General features: G+C 39.9%; 1 pseudogene; it reads left to right on the forward strand.

Annotated features, from left to right (window-relative positions):
- Positions 1-18,626, forward strand: part of LOC122792771 — a 143,092-nt pseudogene extending 124,466 nt beyond the window's left edge.
- The last annotated feature ends 2,490 nt before the right edge of the window (positions 18,627-21,116 follow it).

Consider the following 21,116-nt stretch of genomic DNA (forward strand, 5'->3'; position numbering starts at 1 on the left):
GAGTGTGAATTTAGTGGGAGTAGGGTAGATTCTAATAGGGGATTAATGTGCTACTATACAAATGTACCTTTATCAGCTTTCAGTTTTATTTTGTGAATCACATTACTTGAAGGTAGATTTAGTGACTATTATAAGGTGTTATAACTAATAACTAATGTTCTGTTAGTTTTAATTAGTTTGTATTGTGTTTCTGTAGTAATAATTGATGTCTCCATCTACACCTTGTCCTCTGTAGTTTCCTAGGATTGTGAGTTTTTTCACTGTGTAATTTGTATTCCAATTTGGATAGTGCTAGCTATGTATGCCACAATGGTACAATGTGTGTGTTCATGTCCATATGCCTGGCAGGCCTGATGCTAAAATTAGGAGAATTAATTAGAACTTGAAAAGAAATGTCTGCACCTTTGCGAACCAAAGCAATGATGTAGATTCTTTTAATGGACAGTTTACAAATTGTCTTCTTGTAGGAGGTTAAAGTGAATTATAAACGAGTCTCTGCAGTTTTTTTCTAATTGGCCAGATCAGTAGTAATCCTTATGTGCTAACTTTGCTAAGAGAGGAATAGAAATTTTGTTGTAGCAGACCTTGGACTTGATACTGAAGAGAGATTGTAGGGACAAATGAAGTAAGATGGGTTATGCTGTTAGTCTGAATGGATTTCTGTCATGTGATTCTAGTTACATTTTATGGTCCCACTGAAGATGACATCTCATGCCTTTAGAACTGGAGGAAGGTTGTCAGGTCATACTCTCTTTTGTGAGAATGATTACAGCAGGTGGGGACTTCAGTGTATCGTTGGACCAATGGGTCAATAAAATGCCACCATTGTTTGAGCTAATTAGAGGGAGCTCCAGCTGGTTATGTCTGATATGGATCAAGTGGATGTTTGGCTGTCTCGTTTTCCATCAGTTATAGATTACACATTTATGAGTACTGGGGAACATGTGGTTGGTCAATGATAAACTCTTTATCTCTCTGCAACTTAACCCCATCACTATTAAAAGAATGGGTGTGGTATTTTGGGGTTAGGAAGCATGCAGACCTAAGATCCCCTTCTTGGACCCGGGAGCTACTTAAGAACAATGCAGGCAAAGGATTAATGCCTTTAGTAAGGAACAGAAAAGGTAGCATGACAATGATAAAGAGCAGCTATACAAGTAGGAAGCCTGTAGTAACAGGTTAGTTTTTCTGGAAATCCAACATTTTAAAAACAGCATAAACAAATATTAAATGTGGAAGTGGTAGAAAACTAGGACAGATGGTAGATATTTCATTGGGCAAAAGGGATAAAATCCAGTAAAGTTTTAGAAATGAAGTGTAAGGAGTATTAAGATATAAGTGTGACTCACAAGATATTAATAGGTTCTTAGCAAATGAGTATTACTAAAATACAAGATAGCCCATAAATACAGACCATGGTAATTTTACACAGCTGCTGTCAGGGGTTAATATCCCGTCATTTTCAAAGACATCAATATCCCAAAATTTTCTGAAGAAGCTGCTAATCCATTGAAGAAGCCAAATCCAAATTAATGGTTTTCCAATTTTTTTTGTTGTCTGTTCACTTTCTTATACATTTTGTAATGGGGTTATTCCCAAGGGGTCTTCTACTGTTTTGCTTAGCCACATGACTGCTGCAACTTTGAATATATTTGCACATATGTACATTCAAAGGCATCCAGACATGGCAGATTTTACAGAGAAGAGACTAAGAATACAAAAGTGGTATGTATTCAGAAGCACATAGTTTAATGATGTATAAAGCCAGCAAACTGAAACTGAAGAGGCAAACCATATTATGATTGAAGGGTGTAATGTGAAGACTGACACAGGTAATATTACAACAGATTGCGTCACTAAATCCTCAGGAAATGGCACAACTGAGTAGAATACTATTACTCAAGAAATACTGCAAAATAAAATTTAAAACCCTTCAGCAGGAGAATTCTATGCCTATGAGAAAGAAAAGGAAACAGAAAGCACAAAGGATGTTCCCAGCAAAGAAGAAAAAAATCTAATGAAAGACCTACTTGATCTAATAGAAATAGATAAATACATTTAAAGATATATGAGAAAACCTAGCAAAAACATATACCACCTAGAGTGTTAGAAGACTGATTAAACAGATGAGCACAATAATGAGGACCATTAAAAGAGAACAATATAATATACAAGAAATAAATAGAATATACTACTTCTTCTTTCAGCTTTTCCCAGTTAGGGGTCGCCACAGTGGATCACCTGTCCACTCATGATTGGCAGTGGAGTTTTACGGTGTCGAGTTGCCACCCTGGCACCCAACCTCCTACAGAAGGCACACACACACACGCACTCATGACTAGGGCCAATTTGGAGTGTCCAATCCACCTACAGCATGTCTTTGGGATGTGGGAGGAAACCAGAGCACCCGGAGGAAACCCACCGAAACACAGGGAGGACATGCAGACTCCGCACAAAAGGCACCCCAGCCAAGAATCGAACCGAAGAACCTCTTGCTGTGAGGGAAATAGAATATACTACAGTTTAGCTAAACTAATAGCAGATAGAAAATACCACAAAAATGCAGAATAATAAAGGAAAAGAAGAGAACAAATGCAATGCCATCTTAGACTTAGAGTGTGGTCACAGAAATATAAAGAAGCAGAAATCAACAATTTATTGATGACCAACTAAAAGTTTTATAGAGACTATAGAAAAAAAGACCCCAGACAGGATAAATCCATAAATTCTGGAGAAGTTTTAATGAAGAGCATGTTAAACATAATAACAATATTGTATGGAAAGAAGTAAAAGAAATGCTAAGAAATTCTGTTGTGGAGGATGTGGAATAAGGTAAAGTCACAAAACTAAGACAAAATTAATAAAAGGCTCCTAGCTACATGTCCAAAAGCTATACCTTTCAGCTAAAGGTATTAATATAGTTGGGCAATGGTTCAAAGTTGAGCAAAATTGCTTTATTTGCATATTCTGAACTGGCAATAGCCTGGTTAACAAGAAGAAAACTATTCTTCTCTTTAAAAGTGAAGCTGCAAACTATTCTTAGAGCTATCAACCAGTAACTTGCCTTCCAGCTGTATGCGTGTGTGCGCGCGCGCGAGTGTGTGTCTGTGTGTGTGTGCGTGTGTGTGTGTGTGTGTGTGTGTGTATATATATATATATATATATATATATATATATATATACATACACACATTTTATATATATATATATATATATATATATATATATATACATACACACATTTTATATATATATATATATATATATATATATATATATATATATATATATATATATATATGGGTCTACTACGGTTGATTGAAAACTCACTTGATTGAAAATGAAATTACTAGGACCACTTCACAGAAAGCTGACTTCACTGAAACTCATTTCGTTGAAAGTTATAAATGGCCTTTTCCCCACTGTAGTGCGATCCCGGAGTTAGTATATATAGTAAGGGGGGGGTGTGGGGGGCACAGTTATTCATTGCACTTGTAAGTATCACTGTGTATAGTTTAAAATGTTTAGAATATGTGGGAGGGCTACGCCCCCTACAACCCCCAATGTGGGGGGCTATGCCCCCCACACCTCCCCCTTACTTTATATACTAACTCCAGGATCGCACTACAGTGGGGAAAAGGCCATTTATAACTTTCAACGAAATGAGTTTTCAGTGAAGTGAGCTTTCTGTGAAGTGGTCCTAGTAATTTCATTTTCAATCGTGAGTTTTCAATCAATCGTAGTAGACCCATATATATATATATATATATATATATATATATATATATATATATATATATATATATATATATGTGTGTATGTATGTGTGTGTATATATATATATATATATATATATATATATATATATATATATATATATATATATATATATATACACACACACACACACACACACACACACACACACACACACACACACACACACACCACACAAGTCTTATACATTTGAAAGAAACACTCCAATAAGTACCAGACAGAAGAGAATGTTCCCTTTAGTCTAGTATTGTGCAACCCTGCAGATGGATAGTTACATTTATAAAAGTGTTGGGAGGGGGAGCTTGCCCAGCTCAAAGAACACTTACTTTATGTGTCGTGCCTTAATTCTCTTGCTTGGTACAGTAGCTATGGATCAGCACAAGTCCAACTAATTGTACAATGATTTTGCCATAAATTTATATCCTCGTAGTCATCGACCCTTTTTCCCCATTTTCTACATGTTCTAGTGGTGTGCTTCAGCTGTCGCCATCTGTCACAAGTTAATGCCTCACTGTTACAGGCATTCTCTCACACAATCCATCTATCTTTTTGCTGAATGCCTTAATTTTCTCTTGCTTTCTTCCTGCCTGGCCCAAATCTTTTTACCAGATTTTCTTCTACTTTCTTGCACATATGCCCAAAGTACCATAATCCCTTATCTTTGACCTTCTCTGTAATTGGGGTTACCTGGGCTTCTGTTATAACATCCCGATTTCTTTGTTTGTCTCACAGAATGCATCCTGATGCCTGCTCCAACACTTTATTTCCATCAGCTATAGCTTCCTCAGCTGCTCTTCTCTTGTTGCCCACATTTCTGTACCATATAGCAGTACTGGTTACTTTCACACTACTTTTCAGCTTCTTTGGCATTCTTCTGTCATAGACTACACATGACACTCTGTGCCAGTTGGCTGCAGCCCCTCTGATTCCATCATTGACCTCCTAATTCACACTTCCCTTCTTCTCAACCACCCCTTCCAACTACTTGAAGCTGTTAACTTATTCCACTGTAAACAGTTTTAACCCCGTATGCCTTCAGTTTTGCATTCTTGTTCAGAGTTTGTATACAGCAGCTTTATTGATCTGTCATCGCTAACCTGTTTGCTAATGTAGTCTATCACAAATATGAACAGCAGCGGACTCAGAGCCGAACTCTGATGTGCATCCACTCCCATTGAGGACTTCTCTGTCAGACCAAACACTATTCTTACTTGTGTCATTGGATACTTGTATGTAGCCAGCATTAATTCTACCATTGTTTATGGGACTTCAAATCATTACAGAACAGCACAAATCATCTTTCTTGGGACCTAGTCATATCCTTCCTTCAAGTCTAGGAGTGTCCAGTTGGACTCTTTTCTCATCTCTAGCTTCTTCCCAACTTTGTGGCAGTTGGTGCAGAGGATCAATAATATAAGCTGCAGTTCCTGTGGTACAGAGTTTGACTCCCTCTGCCCTCATTTTCCTACTTTGTGACCTTAAGCAAGTCACTTAACCAGATACTGCTCCTAAGTCACCCCCCCTGAAAAGACTGTGTGCCTGCTGTGCCTACCTGGTTAACAAATGGGCGTTATTATCATTACCTGTCTCACCACAAACATTGGGTCAGTTGTGCTGCATTCTGATCTGAATCTGAACAGCCCATTTCCTCTTTCTTTCTTTCTTACTCTTCATGTTCATTTATCAGTCACCTTCTTAGGAACTTTCATGCAGTGTGACAAAAGTTTGATATCTCCATACTGCCCACAATTGTGAATGTCCCCTTTGTTCTTGTACCCTGGCACTAATATTCCATTCCCCATTCATCACAGAACTGCTTCACACTCATAGACAACCCCTTATTGTTTCAAGACTCAGAATCCACTTAAGACGGCTGTAGATGCATATTTGAACTGGAGGAAACTTTCTAGCATCCTTTACATAACAAATCTTTCAATACTCAGAATACACTTATAGCACCATAAATCATTCTTAACCTTGCACCTAAATCTGCAGAGGTACTAAAAACAACTTCCTGTACAATATATTAACATGCCAAGACCTCTGCAGCACAATCCCACTTACTCAATGAACACTTCGCTGCTTCCACCAAAATGTTATGCAGAAGTACCTAAAGCAGTCAGAGCATGCTATCACATAGGGCAATGTTCTTGACATAGGTAACTCAGTAGTTAGGCATACTGATACACCACTTAACAGGCTGAAAGAAAGTAGAGTCATGGCAACATGTCTCACAAGTGCCAGAATTTGCAATGAAACCAAGGCCCTTAGTTCCATTCACCCTAAATATGCATGTAACCTGATCAATGCACATATTTAAGTGAATGACCTTTGACACTCCTGCCTGGATGTCATGAAGACAGGCATAGGTAAACTCTCCCTCTCTCTCTGTATATTTTTGAAGCTGATAAAAAATTAGTCTTGAGTAGTATTCCTCCATCACCATGAACGATACCACAATAGAAATGTCTATTTTTATTTCAAATATCATTACTTCTTGTATAATCCAGAAAGATAATGAAATAAAACTTATCCATATCTTGATAACAAAAAAACAAGTTCAACTTCCAAATCATGGCCAGTCACATAACCCCTACACTATGCCTACAGCTTGTGAAACCTACCTCAACAAATAAAAAGCCTTAACTATTGATCCCAACACAATCAAGATGGATAATTTTGATTAACTGTTCTCCAGTTGGCTATCATATACAAGAAATAACAAATATGTGCAACAGTTGCAGGATATAATTTTTGCCAGCTCTCTCTCCAAACCTTCCTACTGCTGCTAGATCTGGTTCTTACAAATATGGCACCATTATGCACTATACTTATAGCTGCCCACTCTTCTGTCAACTCTGACCAACATGCTGCAGTATAGGTTCATAGGTTTATACTAGGCTAACAACCACTGGAGCCTTTATAAGCCTAGTCATGCAACCCAACTGTATTTTGTAAGTTATTGTCTCTTAGAGATTATTTTAAGGGGTGTCTGTTAGCTAAGGTATGATTTAATGACTACTGCTGTCCATCAGTGACATAGGTGTCAGATTAGTGGTGAATTTTCGATTTCCCATCTTTGGTCCATGTTGTCCTTGATTAGGGTTAAGGAAGGGGTCTGATTCACATGGATGGGAAGTCTATTCCAGAGAATGGGGATTCTCTGAGATATGTACCTGCCCCTACAACATGTCCTATTTAAGTCACAAGCAAAGTTTAAATCCTTAGATCTAGTATTTTTGGTGCTGTTCATTTTGTGGATATGCAAAAGGTCCATCAGACCAGATCTAAGGATGCCTTGTTGGCCAGGCATTAATTGACTCTCAGCAGTCTGTAGGAAACAGAGCACAGAGAGAGGTCTGTAAGACAATCTGCATAGGACATTGTGATTTTTTATTTTTTGTGAGGGACCTCTGTGGACATTCCAATTGTTGCATATACCTGGTCAGGAACATACAGAAGAGGGTGCAATACTCAATGATGGTCTGATAATGACTAAATGTAGAGGTAAGATGACTCCCCTGGACCTAGATGCCATGCCCTTACTTATAAGCCAAGTGGCATAGAATAATTTTCTTACAGCCTTGACGCATGTTGGTCAAAAGCAAGGTTACTATCTACACAAGTCCCCAAATCCTTTACTGTGTCTACTTTTTAGGGTATTTTATTAATGAGGTAGTTTCTCTAAGTAGGTGTCCTCCCAAAAAGTACTATTATGCATTTCTTGGCACTGGGTTTTAAGTCCTTACTTCAAAACCACTCATTTGTCTATGTTAGACCTTCCTGTAAGATTTTAGTATCTTGGAGAGTTTCTATGATTTCTCCTAGCTTGTAATCAACTGCAAACTTGGTAAGCCAGAGGCCCTTGACATTGGCCTTGACTTCCCAAAAATAGATGCCAAAGAGTATTGCACCCAGCAATGAGCCATGGAAGACTATACCAGTGACTGACCAGCCTCTTTGTGGAGGTGGTCTCTCCTGTCCTAACCTCCTGAGTCCTGTCTGTGAGCCAGCTGGCTATACAGCAAGTTTGTTTACAATACCTGAGTGAGTATTGTATCAAGTATATTAACTGGATCAAGGTAGGCAGTATGCACCATTTTGCCTTCATACATTGCTTTGTTGACCTTCTCAAACTAGTCCACTAGGTTCAGTAGGGATGATCTGCCTTTAACAAAACCAAACTTGGTTGGGTCCGGTGTCTGAAGGCTTCCTATTTCATTGTTAATAATTTCCATGACAATTCTTTCCATGGCTTTGCATATGAAAATAGTCAAACTAATGGGCCTGTAAGTCCCAGGATCCATTTGATGGCCCACCTTTATGCAGAGGAATGACTGTGGCAGACTTCCATTCACGTGGCATGAAGCCTGTTTAGAGGCTATGGCTGGATAGTGACAACAGTGGTCCTGATAGATCATATTTCAGGCTATTAAGGAGACAACCAGGGATATTACTGGGGCCCATAAAAGTTGTATTCCTGGCCTTAGCGAGTATATCTAAGAACTGTTGCCTACTGATAGTTGGAGGGATTGTTACATGGTATTTCCTAAGAGGTGGCTGGGAGAGTAAGAGTGGGGTAATGCTGGAGCTAATTTTGTCAGACAGAAGATTTGCTATATCTCCCATTTCTGTGAATGTGGTTCTATTTACTAATAGTTCAGCACACTGCTGTGCGATGCCTTTGACGTTTTGGACATAGCTAAAAAAGGCCTTATGGTTGTTCTTTTTTCTGGGATGCTATCTTTAACTCAAAATTTGCTTTATTGGACTGAATTAGTCTTCTCAGTTGTCTATTCAGTTTGATGAGAGACTATTTAACTTTTTTGATGTTACACTTCCTAATTTTAGCTATACCTTTTTTCTTTTATTGTTCAACCTGTTTAATTTTGGATTCTGGTAGCCACAGCAGCCTGTGTGCAATCACTGACATGGTTATACAGACCTTCTATGAATAATTCTGAATAGGTTGCTGTGTTACCTGGGTTTGGAAGAGCTTGACATTTTCACAGATTATCACTTAATATACAGTAATCTGCCATGGATTATTTTCAAACTGTTGCAGGTTTTGTTCAGGTTGCAGATTTTTTTTCTTATTTCTATGGTCACTGCTTTGTAGATCTTACCAGAGAAGACAAGACACTGGTGGGGGGGGGGGGGGGGTGCTATTCTCCTATATTTGTGATTACCAGATCCAATATTTTTGTACTTCTAGTAGGACTATGCATTAAATAGTCCAGGGTGTTTGTGTTTACAAGGTCTAGGAATCTCTGTGTCAGCAAATTTGGGATCATGTAGGATTCCTAGTTTATAGAGGAATAATTAAAGTCCCACATGAGCATGGCATTTGGCAGAGTAGCGAATGTTGCCAGTAGGTCTCAGTATGAGCTACGGGTCTCTGGAGACATAGATGGTGACCTATAGCTTACTAGGATATGGTATGGTACTTTGTGTATGGTAATCTGGATGTGATGGCGCTCCAATGCATCATCCTATTTAACTATCCTGGAGGTGTGCTTGTTATTGATGTAGATCAAGACAACTCCCCCTAGAGTCCATCTCTGTGTAGTTGCTGGTCTAAATGTGTGGAAGGTACTGAAGCCTTGCGCTACCTGGGTATACTCTCTGAAGATTAAAACCATGTCTCAGTAACTGCACAGATATCCACATTCTCTAAGGAGAGGAGAACTTGGAGGAGTGGAGCTTCTTGTTTAGAATCCTGGCATTGAACAGTAACAACATTAGGTATCCTTGGGACGATTTAGCTAAGTCTGAAGGGTTGTCAGTTTGGAATTGCCTAAGAAAGGCTGTAAGGGGAGGACAATGTTTTATCCAATATTTTAAAGCCTAGATGGGGCAGGTGTAGATCATCCTTGGTAAAGAAATGTGGTTTGTTTCCCATGCCCTCCCACACTTAAAAATGTTGTATTGCCCTAGAATGGCACCAAAATTAAGCCAATTATTAAAATCAGTCATCTTCTCATCATACGCTGGCATCATCTCTGGTGAAGGAAGAATGCTGTTCAGTGCTAGGCACATGCCAGCCTATAACACACAGACTGAGAGCTCCATAATGTCTCTCTTCATATAATCTAGAGCGGTACGTCTCAGGTCATTTACACCTACATGGACTATGACTGAATCATGCTGGTACCTGTGTTACAATGACTTGAGTGCATTCATAACTAGGCAGATCCTGTCACCTGGTAGGCAACTAACCATTATTTTCTTCATGCTCAGCTTTGTGAGTGGGGTATCAGTATGTCATACAATGGGGTCCCCTATGACTAGAGTCCTGGGTAGTCTACTGGATTGCCTTATGGGCTTGGTTGTTGAGGCTCCCCTAGGTGTGGCTGTATGTGCAGTCTTAGGTGTTATTTCTCTTGAGTACTTTCAGAGTTGCTGAAGATAATTTTTGTGGGGGGAATGCTGGGGAGGCCTTTGGGGTTTGGGAAGATTGAACTTAAGTGCCTCAGTATAAGCAAGTCTTTGTGTCGTGTGCATACATGTGTGGTGTGTGCAGTGTGTGCGTTTCTGACAACCAGTTTGTTATTATGAATGTTTGTACACAAGAGGTTTGCCCTCAGAGACATTGTTTAAACCCCAGGCATACTGCATTTGTTTATTTGATGACTAAATGGTTGTCGGTGAAGATTAGACAATTGTTACATTGTCTAAGTATACCTATATCCACCAAACCAGTTGCTGAGAAACTGAGAAAGTAAATATCCATGATGTAAGGTCCTTTAATACTTGAGCTACAAGGGTGTGGTGCACGAGGGGTTGAGTGGGCACTCAGTATTATGAATCTGAGGAAAACAATGTGTGGAGGGAAAATAACTAAACTAGCTTACACAGGAGACAATAACAATGAAAGGGGGGGGGGCATTTTGGAAGTCAGATTACCATAAGGGGCATAAGCCAGAGACACAACCTTGTATAACCATAATAGACAAAGGGTGGGAGGGATGTGAATTCAAGCTGCAAGAAGCAGGCTAGTTATAGAGGGATCTAATGAAATAAAGGTCATGTTATGACTCTGCATCACAGGTCAAGGATCTCTGGTAGGTTAGAATTTCAGAAAATTTAGTTTAATGTCAATGAGGATGGCAGACACAAAGAACAGGGGAACAAAAAGACACTGAAATACAACTTTAAGCAGGTAAATCATAAGCAGAATATAGGACTCTAACAACAAAACTGGAAAATATACAACTATAGCAGCAATGAAAAACCAGTCCTGGAGAAGACACTCTCACTATTGTAATTCTACTACAGCTTAAGGCACCAGACTATTCAGAAATTTTCCAGTAACACTGCTTATGGAGAAAAGTGCAGTAATAAATGGTTCAATGAGGCACAAATCTGGCAGTAGTTCACAGTTTTACAAATACAAATGAAACTACAAGACTAAAGCCCCAAACAGCATTCAAAATACAAACTACTAGCTTTATAATTATACTTAAGGAGATATAAATGTAATAATCTATAAATACAATTTTCCAGCAACTGCAAATGAAGCCAGATGACTAAAGTCCCAGAGCAAACTAAACAAATTGCAAACATATAACTGTTTAGCTAATACATGGACACAAGCAGAAAATTACAACAAAAGTATCACCACACATATAACTATAAGTTAAACTTAAAGTGTTTAAGCAGAATTGAAATAAAAGCTTTATTGTTATTTTTGATGAAAATCTTGTTTCTCACAATTCAGGGCTTTCTACACCTCTCTGAGTCTCAACAAGATCTTATGATAACACACCCTCAAATCCCAGTGTCTTCAGAGACTTCTTCAAGCTAACTTTTCTTGCACTAGCATCCAATCAAAGGATATCTAAAAGCTTCTCACTTCACAAAGGCCCCACAGCTAACATGGGCACTTATGTCATAGATCTGTATTAACACCAAAATTCCTGAATTAAAATTTTGTCTACATTCATCACATATTCAATGCCAATTTCAAAACAAAATCACTTTGATAGACCCCCAGCATTCTCAATTTCTACAAGAGAAAAACCCTAACCTTAAGATATAACCTAAAATATCTACCCCACCCCTATGCCATATATCTGAACCTCTTAGGACAAGAAGTCTGGACAAAGCCTAGAATGATGGGGGAGGCAAAGGCCCCAAAATAGGGAGAGATTTTAAATATTTCTATTATAAACTTTAAAAAAATGTGCTATACATGAATGTGCTAGTATGTCCTTATTTAGTGGCTTAAATCCTCAAAGATTTACCAGAAAACCACAAGATTTATGAGGAACAGACCAAAAATATAACGCAAATATCTGGACGTTCTATAAAAATCTGGACAGTTTACAGGTATGCTCCCCACTCCAAAAACAACCTCAAGGGTAAATAGTGAGCTAAGGTAAAAGATCAAGACCTGAATAGCAAAGTATAAAGCAAATATTACTACCACATATAAAGATAACTATAAAGTTTTTTTAACTATGTTAGGGACTTCAGAAGCAATACCCAGCAATGCATTGAACTGATGTCAAATGGCATCTCCCCTCATACTCCTCCATTGCTCCTTCCTCCCAACAGCATCCAGTCAGCACCACCATCTATAATTACCTTGAAACAAGTAATAAAAGCCCCCTCCAAAACTGAAAACAGCAGTTCTAGGGGTCGGGCTAACACACAAGACCACTCCTTATTATGAAACACTAACTCATTGACTCCCATGTAAGACTATTCAGCCTCAGCCTCTATTTGTTATGTACCTGAAGCTTGTTTTTTTTCCACCTCCACAAAAGTGACCCATCCACTGACCCTGGGAACTATAGATTAGGCTTATCAGCTTCATTTTAAGGTAATGGAATGTATCGCAGAATTAATAAATAACGACATTGGCAGCTCACACTCCCTTGACCCAAACCAGTTTCATTTTATGATCCTGCCTACTTAACTTGCTCAACTTTTTTATGAGTCATAGGGGAATTGGAATAAAGCAAATTACTACACACTGCCTATCTAAACCTAGGCTAGACTTTCAACACTATCCTATACTCTGGTATAACTGATAAAATAACTTGGCCAGATATAAACCCATAACTAACTCATTGTATAGCAAAATGGCAAAGAAAGAGAACTCATTTGATCGTGTTTGGCAGCACACTTTCCTCACACAGGCCCTTCACCAGTGGTATCTCTAAGGGATCTATTTTGAATTATTACTCTTTGGCAAATAAAAATATCATCAAGTGTCTCTGGTCATTTTTACTGAAGACTGCAAACTTGAAGGTGTCATCAACACTCCAGATGACACCCCTATCCTCCAGTAGGGCCTTATCCACAGTGATTCATGGAGTCGACACCAGAGACTGAAACTTAATACAAATATATACTATTGTACTTTTTGGGAAGCAAGATCCGCTATTACCAATTAAAGGGAATGTGGGGTGTTTGTGGACATTGAATTCTTCTTCCACCATGAGTCAGTAGTCATTGGAAAATTCTTCTACCTAGCCCAACTAATCATGAAAGGCATACCCAACAAGTTTAAAGAAGTTATTTTCTGGATCTGCTTTTTAATTATCAGGCTAATACTAGAATATAATATCAACTTTGGCATGTATCTATATCCAAGCATGTGGTCCAAATACAGAAGCACCACATTTCCCCAAAACAAATTACAGGCATAAACTCCCTAAATTATATAGGGCATCTAAAAGCTCTATCACTTTGCTCAGTCAGTTACAGACTTCTATGTAACAATCCCTGCCAGGTCTACAGGGCTGCAAAAGACTCTGTCCTGCCTGACTTCCTACATTTTAATAAAACTTAAAACACCACCATAATCTGAGATAGAAACTTCTCTCTAAACGTATCCTACATTTGAAAAAAAGATTCCCACTCTATCTTAAGAACGTAAGTGCCTCACTCTTTTTAAATTTTACTTATATGAATGAATGGCTAACCATATATTCATTTGATGCCTAGTCCCTCAATTCATTATAGATGGGGTAAATAGGTAAACTGCAGTAGCTAGGCTATTAATGATTTTCTAGACCAATAAAATGATGTACCTATAAGTCTCAGTGGGAACGTTTCCCACATTTTATAGAAGAAAATGACAGGTAGCATGGCAAGATAGTAAGGAATGTTTGTGAAAGATAGAGCTAGGAGAGAAGTTTGCAGAGGCAGACAAACATAAAATGCAGACACAGACAGACAGGGGTGGCAGTGCCACAAAGTGTGAAGGTAGCAGTGAATGGACACAAACAGACAGAGGGTGGACACTTGGTGATGAGGAAGATAAGGAAAACAAACAACAGATGGGGAATTGCACATAAGCCAGGGGTACACTTGAATGGAGTATATGGTGGATGCCAGTCTGGCCGAAGACACCAAGACATCAGTCATCTACATTGATGACATCATATGTAAGCTGTATTTCCAGTGGCATGATAGTCATGGTCTGCCTGAGTGACTAGACCAGCCATGTCAGGTGGTGCTCCAAAATGGCAAGGTGGGTGTCCAGCTATTAGTGCACATCAGTAGATATCATTCTCTCAAACTTCATCTGGGAAACTGCATAGGACTCCTCATGGCCACTTTCAGAAAAGGACCCTCCGCTTCTATTATTATATGGTGACCTATATTATTTTGCTGGGAAGTGGGATGGACAGCTGCTGCTGACCCACTGCTAGAGGCATCAGCCAGCTCAGGATAATGTGACTGCCACTGGTCCTGTGCTACAACCACAATCTGACCTGTATAAAGAAGAGAAGAAAAAAGTGAACATATTAGTACATACAAATGTTGCAGATAAAATTGCAAATGAACTGTACAGTACTGTTCAATGCATATGTACCCCACAACTCAGACAGGCACTCTTGGCTGCTGTTACACCTCCCAGCACTGGCTTGAAACTCCTTTTCTGACATAAAATAAAGCAAGAAGATCAAAGTATGAAACGGAACTTGATAAAAATGGGGAAAAGACAATACTTACAATGAAATGTTGGCTCTCTATCTCTATCATCTGCCTCCCAGTGTCATAGCAGGTCAGGATGGCACTAGTGCAGGTCAATGTAATGATGCCTGAATTGCTTACCAGAATAGGTGATGCCCATGGTATCACTCACCATCCTGGCAAGCATATACCAGGCATCTGCTTTTTACAATGGCCCATTATATTGACCCAGAAAAATCCTAAAAGTCCATATGGAACAAGAACAAGATCAGACAATACATAGGAGCCTTGCTGTTTTCAGCAGCTGAAGAAGCCATATACATTCACACAAGATTATATATTTGTTTTTTCTTTATTTGTTGTACATTTTACCAAGACAGCCTGACTGGATAGGAAACCTACCCCTTTTTAGTGATGTTCATAAGTTCATAGGTGTTTACTAAGCTAATGACCACAAGAGCCTTTTTAAGCCTAGCCATGCATCCCAAATCTCTGACAAGTTCTGATACTCTTGATAAGTGTAAGCATGGCCCTGGGAGATGAACTATTTATAGGTTACCTGTGTCCATTAGAGACATAGGTGCCAAACCAGGGATGAATTTCTGTTTTCCCATGAAATTGTCCAAGTTGCTCTTGAATTGGGTTAGGGAGGAACTCTGCTTTTGGGTCTGAGAGAAATGCTCCAGTAACAGAACAATAATATAAAAAGATACACAGCATAAAGAAATGTACAAATGAGTTAAAATTAAATGATATATGTTTGATATGCATGCTATAGTTTACAGTATAGAAAAAGCATAGTTGAATTTACCTCAGTGGTAATTTATTGTATAATTCAGTGTGGAATGCTAAGTCAAAAACAGCTTGGCTCACCCAAGGAACAAAATGGTAGGCCTATCTGCATGGATGCACATTTAGATGTCATCACTGAGCAGCAACAGGGGATACTGAAAACTGCTGTGGTGCAAAACCATGTTTACTATAGGCTTTGCATGCTATGTGCATGAGCTTACTGTAAGCATTAGTCCCTATCAATGGCCAAAAAGTGATGAACAGGGTAGCACTGCTAAGTATGTATAATGCATTGTTGTAAGACACTGATTCAGAATTGGCTACTATAAATTTCTTCTTTGAAATAGTTAATGCACTATGAGGAGCTTATTAGTATACTACACAGTGGGGGTGTCATATTGCATAACACCATGTGACATTAAGCTATTGTAGATTCCGGACTTTACAGAAGAAGACATTTGACTTCAAGATATAAATGGTGAAGGAAGGCAAGACAGATGGTGATATATTGCTGTACTGTGTTTAAAACCCATGGTAGATGCCAGCAACAGGTACATAGAGGAAGTAGTGTATGTTGGTGTGGGACACAACAACATGGCATCACATGACCATGTCCAGCTGTTGGAGTGTAGACTATTGACTATAAGCATCTAGAGCATGCCAAGTGTCACAAGATACAAGGGTCCTTGTATACAGTGTGAGTCATGGTGACACATATTTTACAGGAATAGGGTACCTTGATGCAGTAAGGTGTGTCATGAGAACATGATCTTTGTTATACTTTATACACGATAGGGATGGAGTGGTCAAAGCATAAGAGAGGATGGATATGTGGCCACCAAATGATGGATGGGGCAGTGCATATGTATACAAAACATGCACAGATAGCCATATACAAATTCTGACTAATATGAGTAACCCACAGGTGTACACATCTTGTTATGTTCCCTCAAGGGAAGTAATGGCTAGAAAAGTTCATTACTTTGGAGACTGTTGTGCTACTGCACTCCTTCTTCATACATAGCATAAGCATCCTGGTGAGCGTTCACATAAACAACGTGGACCAACTGTGGCAAGTGGTGGTGCAGTACATTAGTCATGTGGGAACCCATAGTAGGACTCTGCATCAGATTTGGTGAAGGCTAACTGATTTGACATTGCATGCCAAAATAAAGGCACAGGATATTTCCAAGGACATGCCACCACAGGACATGGATCACCACCACTGAAACAGCTCATAGAAGGGTGGTGCAGCATCTAGCACAGTGACCTCACAGCAGGAGGTTCTTTGGTTCGATTATTGGCTGGGGTGCCTTCTGTGCAGAGTCTGCATGTCCTCCCTCCATTCACTTGGATTTCCTCCCACATTTCAAAGATGCATCTGGAGTGTTTCTCCAACAGGCCTTTGCTGGAAATGGGCTCTGTCCCAGTCAGACTTTCATGGTAAACAAATGTTAAATAAAATAAAAAAAAATAAAAAGTTCAGAGTTCCTGATGTCCTTGTCTTGGAAGGGGAGGTAGACCACCATATCCAGTCATGTACTGAATTTACAGCTAATCAATAGATGACTTCATGATTGTCTAATTGTAGGAAATGCATTAGGTAAGTAACAGCTGTTATATTTCCAAATTGTAAAACTCTGCCAATGAGGTAAGATTTATTCAGCCAATGGCATCTGCATATCTGTCCTCTAGGTATCTTTGGACTGAAACAACTACACCTTACACAACAAGATATATACAAACCTTTCAGCCCCAGAATTTGGACCGAAGCTCCAAAAGTGGTGGTGTTTCCATATTCATAAAGGATGTGCACGCATCCAGTTTGGTAGGCCAACATAATGCATCTGAGATACCTCAGGTGCAGCTAACATTGGGTAAGACAGCGATTCAGGTTGTAGCCTGCTATAGGTTCCCAACCATGTCCCAAGACTCAGACTCCACATTCCTAAGCACCTTGGAGAATATTAGTCTAGTCGTGGTGTGGTAGATAGGCTTGGGAGGAATACAGACAAGGTCATGATGATTAGATGCGGTTTTCATTTTGCATTTAAGTTGTGCCAGCATCCATCATGTGACATTCATTCATTACAGTTTGTCTCTTCCTGGATTTTGCCAACTCTCGAAATTGTCATCTTCCTCCGCTTGGTCACAGGATATAATCAACCACATTAACAAATTAAATACTACATGGAAGGCTGGACAAAACTTTTACAATGTGGATCAGAGTTATTTGAAGCATCTGTGTGGTGCAATTCTGCATGGTCCAAAATTCCCTTTAAAGACTTCCTATTCTGGAAAAGTGAAGCTTCATAATAACTTTGATTCATGAACTCAGTGGCCCAGTTGTCCAACAATCCAAGAGATCTGAGATCAGGGATCTTGTGGCTCATGTTGGGCATTTGGTGCTGTAGAGTCCATGTCTGACCATGTCAGCATCCACTTTGGGGGAAAGCAAAATGTGGAGGTATCTGCTGAAGATCTTCTTTCATGCTGCGGCTTTGAGAGTGGAATTGGATGCAATGGTGGCTATCCATCGGGATCATGGCAATACTGGACTAAAAGTGGCTTGGTGTCTGGGGGGGCTGTTTGGTTCTGGCATAGGTTGCAGGCCATATACTATTCCTCCCTGTGAACATCACATGAATGGCTCACGGCCACCATGTTCTGGAGAAGGAGGTGACACGCCACCCTGTGTGAAAAAGTGTGATGTTGGTCATACTCCTTCATATGAAAAGGACAAGATTTACGGTGGATCTGCTTATAGTGTCTCTTCCTCTCCTGAAACCATAATGGAAGAAATTTATAAGAATGGACCTGTGGAGGGGGCCTTCACTGTGTATAAGGACTTCCTGTTCTATAAATCAGGTGTGTACCGGCATCACACTGGAGAAGCAGTCGGGGGTCATGCTATTAAGATCTTGGGCTGGGGCATAGAAAACAACACTCCTTACTGGCTTGCTGCTAAGTCATGGAATACAAACTGGGGTGATAATGGCTACTTCAAAATCCTCCGTGGGCAGGATAATTGTGGTACTGAGTCTGAGATTCAGGCTGGAATTCCAAAAAATGCAGCAGAGCTTTCTAACAGCATCCTCTTTTGAAAAGTACAAGATGTGTTTTGCAGCAACACAATCAGAGAGAAAACATTACTGAAAATCACTGTTTTTATTTTAAATTTAAGGACATACTTTTTAACTGTTATAATGAAAGCCAGTTCCAAATCATGATTGCCTAAGTGCAATTAGGTTTTACATTTTTAATTGTATTAGTTTTAGCCTTTTGTTTATACGAGACTGCTTATAAGAATGATACCTTTTATAACTGACCATAAATTGAGAACCATGTTTTTTTTTATCAGTACATTCTAATTGGGAGACTTTTTTTGCTCTAATTTGCATGTAAACTGTATTTTGTATTGTAGTCCCAAAGGTGTGTGTGTGTGTGTGTGTGTGTGTGTGTGGGGGGGGGGGGGGTTCTGCAGTAACTGACTTTAGTCCTGTTTATGAGAAGTGCCCACTGTTCTACTAGCAGTCTTGCTGATAGGGGAACACTACAGATTCAGGCATTCATAGGACATGGCATCATTTAGTTCAGGAAATGTTTAACGGGTGGCATGATGCTAGGGTAATCCTATGGGCTAAGCTTGTAAAGGCACCAGGGCCATTAGCCTAGTACAAACCTATGAACCTATTAGGGTCCAACCTAACACTCTCATACTGGGCAACTTCAACTACCCCTCCATTAACAGGGAAAACTACTCATGTACCAATACACCTGCCCAACACTTCCTGGAATTCATTAATTCCAATGTCCTGGAACAGCTCGTTCTTACCCCCACTAGAGGTAGCAACATCCTTGACCTGATCATTACTAACAAGGGCGACCTTTGCTCTACACCAATAGTCAACTCCTCCCTGGTTAGATCCGACCACAAACTAATCACCTTGGAAATCCACATCCCTTACACCCCCCCCCCCCCACAAAGGTAACCACCATGCAAAACTTCTCCAAAGCTAACTTTGGGCTCCTAAAAACAAAGGTGGCTAACTTCATGGCACCCATGCAAATGGAGAATAGATGCATAACTGCCGAATCATACACCAGTGGACTGTATGAACTCGTACACAAATGCATGGATCTCGCCATACCCAATAGAACCAAGATGCTCTCCTCAAAAAAAAGGAAGCCAATCTGATGGTCCCCTGCCATAAACAAACTCTACAACAGAAGGAGGAAACTGATACAGAATATGGTGAAGTCCCAAAACATGAAAAACTCCATTATCAGCCTTAACAAAAGGTTGAGATCCCTCATCAAATCCTCTAAAGCTAGCTATGAAAACAAAATTGCAGCAGGTAGTAAAGACAACCACAAGGCCTTCTATAGTTATGTAAAGAATCTCTATGGCAATAACCAGATTTTCTCTGAGTTACTGCACAATGGTACCTCTTATACCAAGCCAGCAGATATTGCCAATATACTGGCCGACAGATTCAGTGCCAGCTTTACCGCTCCCCCCCAAAGGACCAATCACAATACCAGTAGATTACCAGACACCCATTATTACTGCTGCACAGATTAAAACAGCACTGTCCAAGGCCAAGAATACAGCTTCTATGGGACCTGACAATAGCCCTAGCTGTGTTCTACATGAACCACAGAGTGAACTGGCACGTCCCCTGTATGCCCTGTTCAGTCACAGCCTTACCTCAGGCTTTATACCTACTGAATGGCACACTGCTATAGTCATCTCTCTCCACAAAGGAGGAGTGGCTACAGAGCCTGGGAACTATTGCCCATTAGCCCGATGAGTCTGATATGCAAGGCTATGGAACGCATCATCATGGACCTAATAAACAAGGATAAAGGGAATCTCCAAACTCTACATCCTATACAGTTTGGTTTTGTGAAGGGTAGATCATGCCTGCTCAACATGGTCGACTTCTTTGAGTCAGTCACCAGAGCTGTGGATGAAGGCAATGTGGTTCATACAGCCTACCTTGGACTGGCCAAGCCTTTGGTACCATTCCCCACTCAGGAATCATAGAATAACTCACTAAGCTGGGCATCAACCCCTATATCACTAGGTGGGTTGCAAACTGGCGCACAGATAGAACCCACAGTGTGAAAGTAGTTGACTCCAAGTCAGACTGCTGACCAATCAAGAGGAGAGTCCCACAGGGTTCAGTCCTGGGTCCTGTCCTGCTTGGTATTTACTTCTCTGAAATCCAGGCCAACACGAAGGGACTCTGGCTGACAAAGTTTGCAGACGATTGCAAGTTGGGAGCTATTATTAACTCCCCAAGTGATGTTGACATCCTACAGAAAGGCCTCACTGAGACCAATGACTGATGTCAGAAACATGGCCTTAAGCTCAATGGCAAAAAATGTGTCGTCATCACCCTTTGGGAAAAACCCAGTTCCCTTGAATTACCACATCAATGGTAGTCCACTGAACACAGAAGGCATTATAAGAGATCTGGGAACACAAGTTGACAGCAACATCTCTTTTGACCACCACATTTCCACTATGGTCAGAAAGTTCTTCTATGTGGCACATCTCATTACTAAGGGCTTTGCATCCAGGAAGAAAGAGATCACTGTCTCCCTCT

The sequence above is a fragment of the Protopterus annectens genome, chromosome 2.part0 (assembly GCF_019279795.1).
Source record: "Protopterus annectens isolate FY-2018-M chromosome 2.part0, PAN1.0, whole genome shotgun sequence".
NCBI classification, from domain to species: domain Eukaryota; kingdom Metazoa; phylum Chordata; order Ceratodontiformes; family Protopteridae; genus Protopterus; species Protopterus annectens.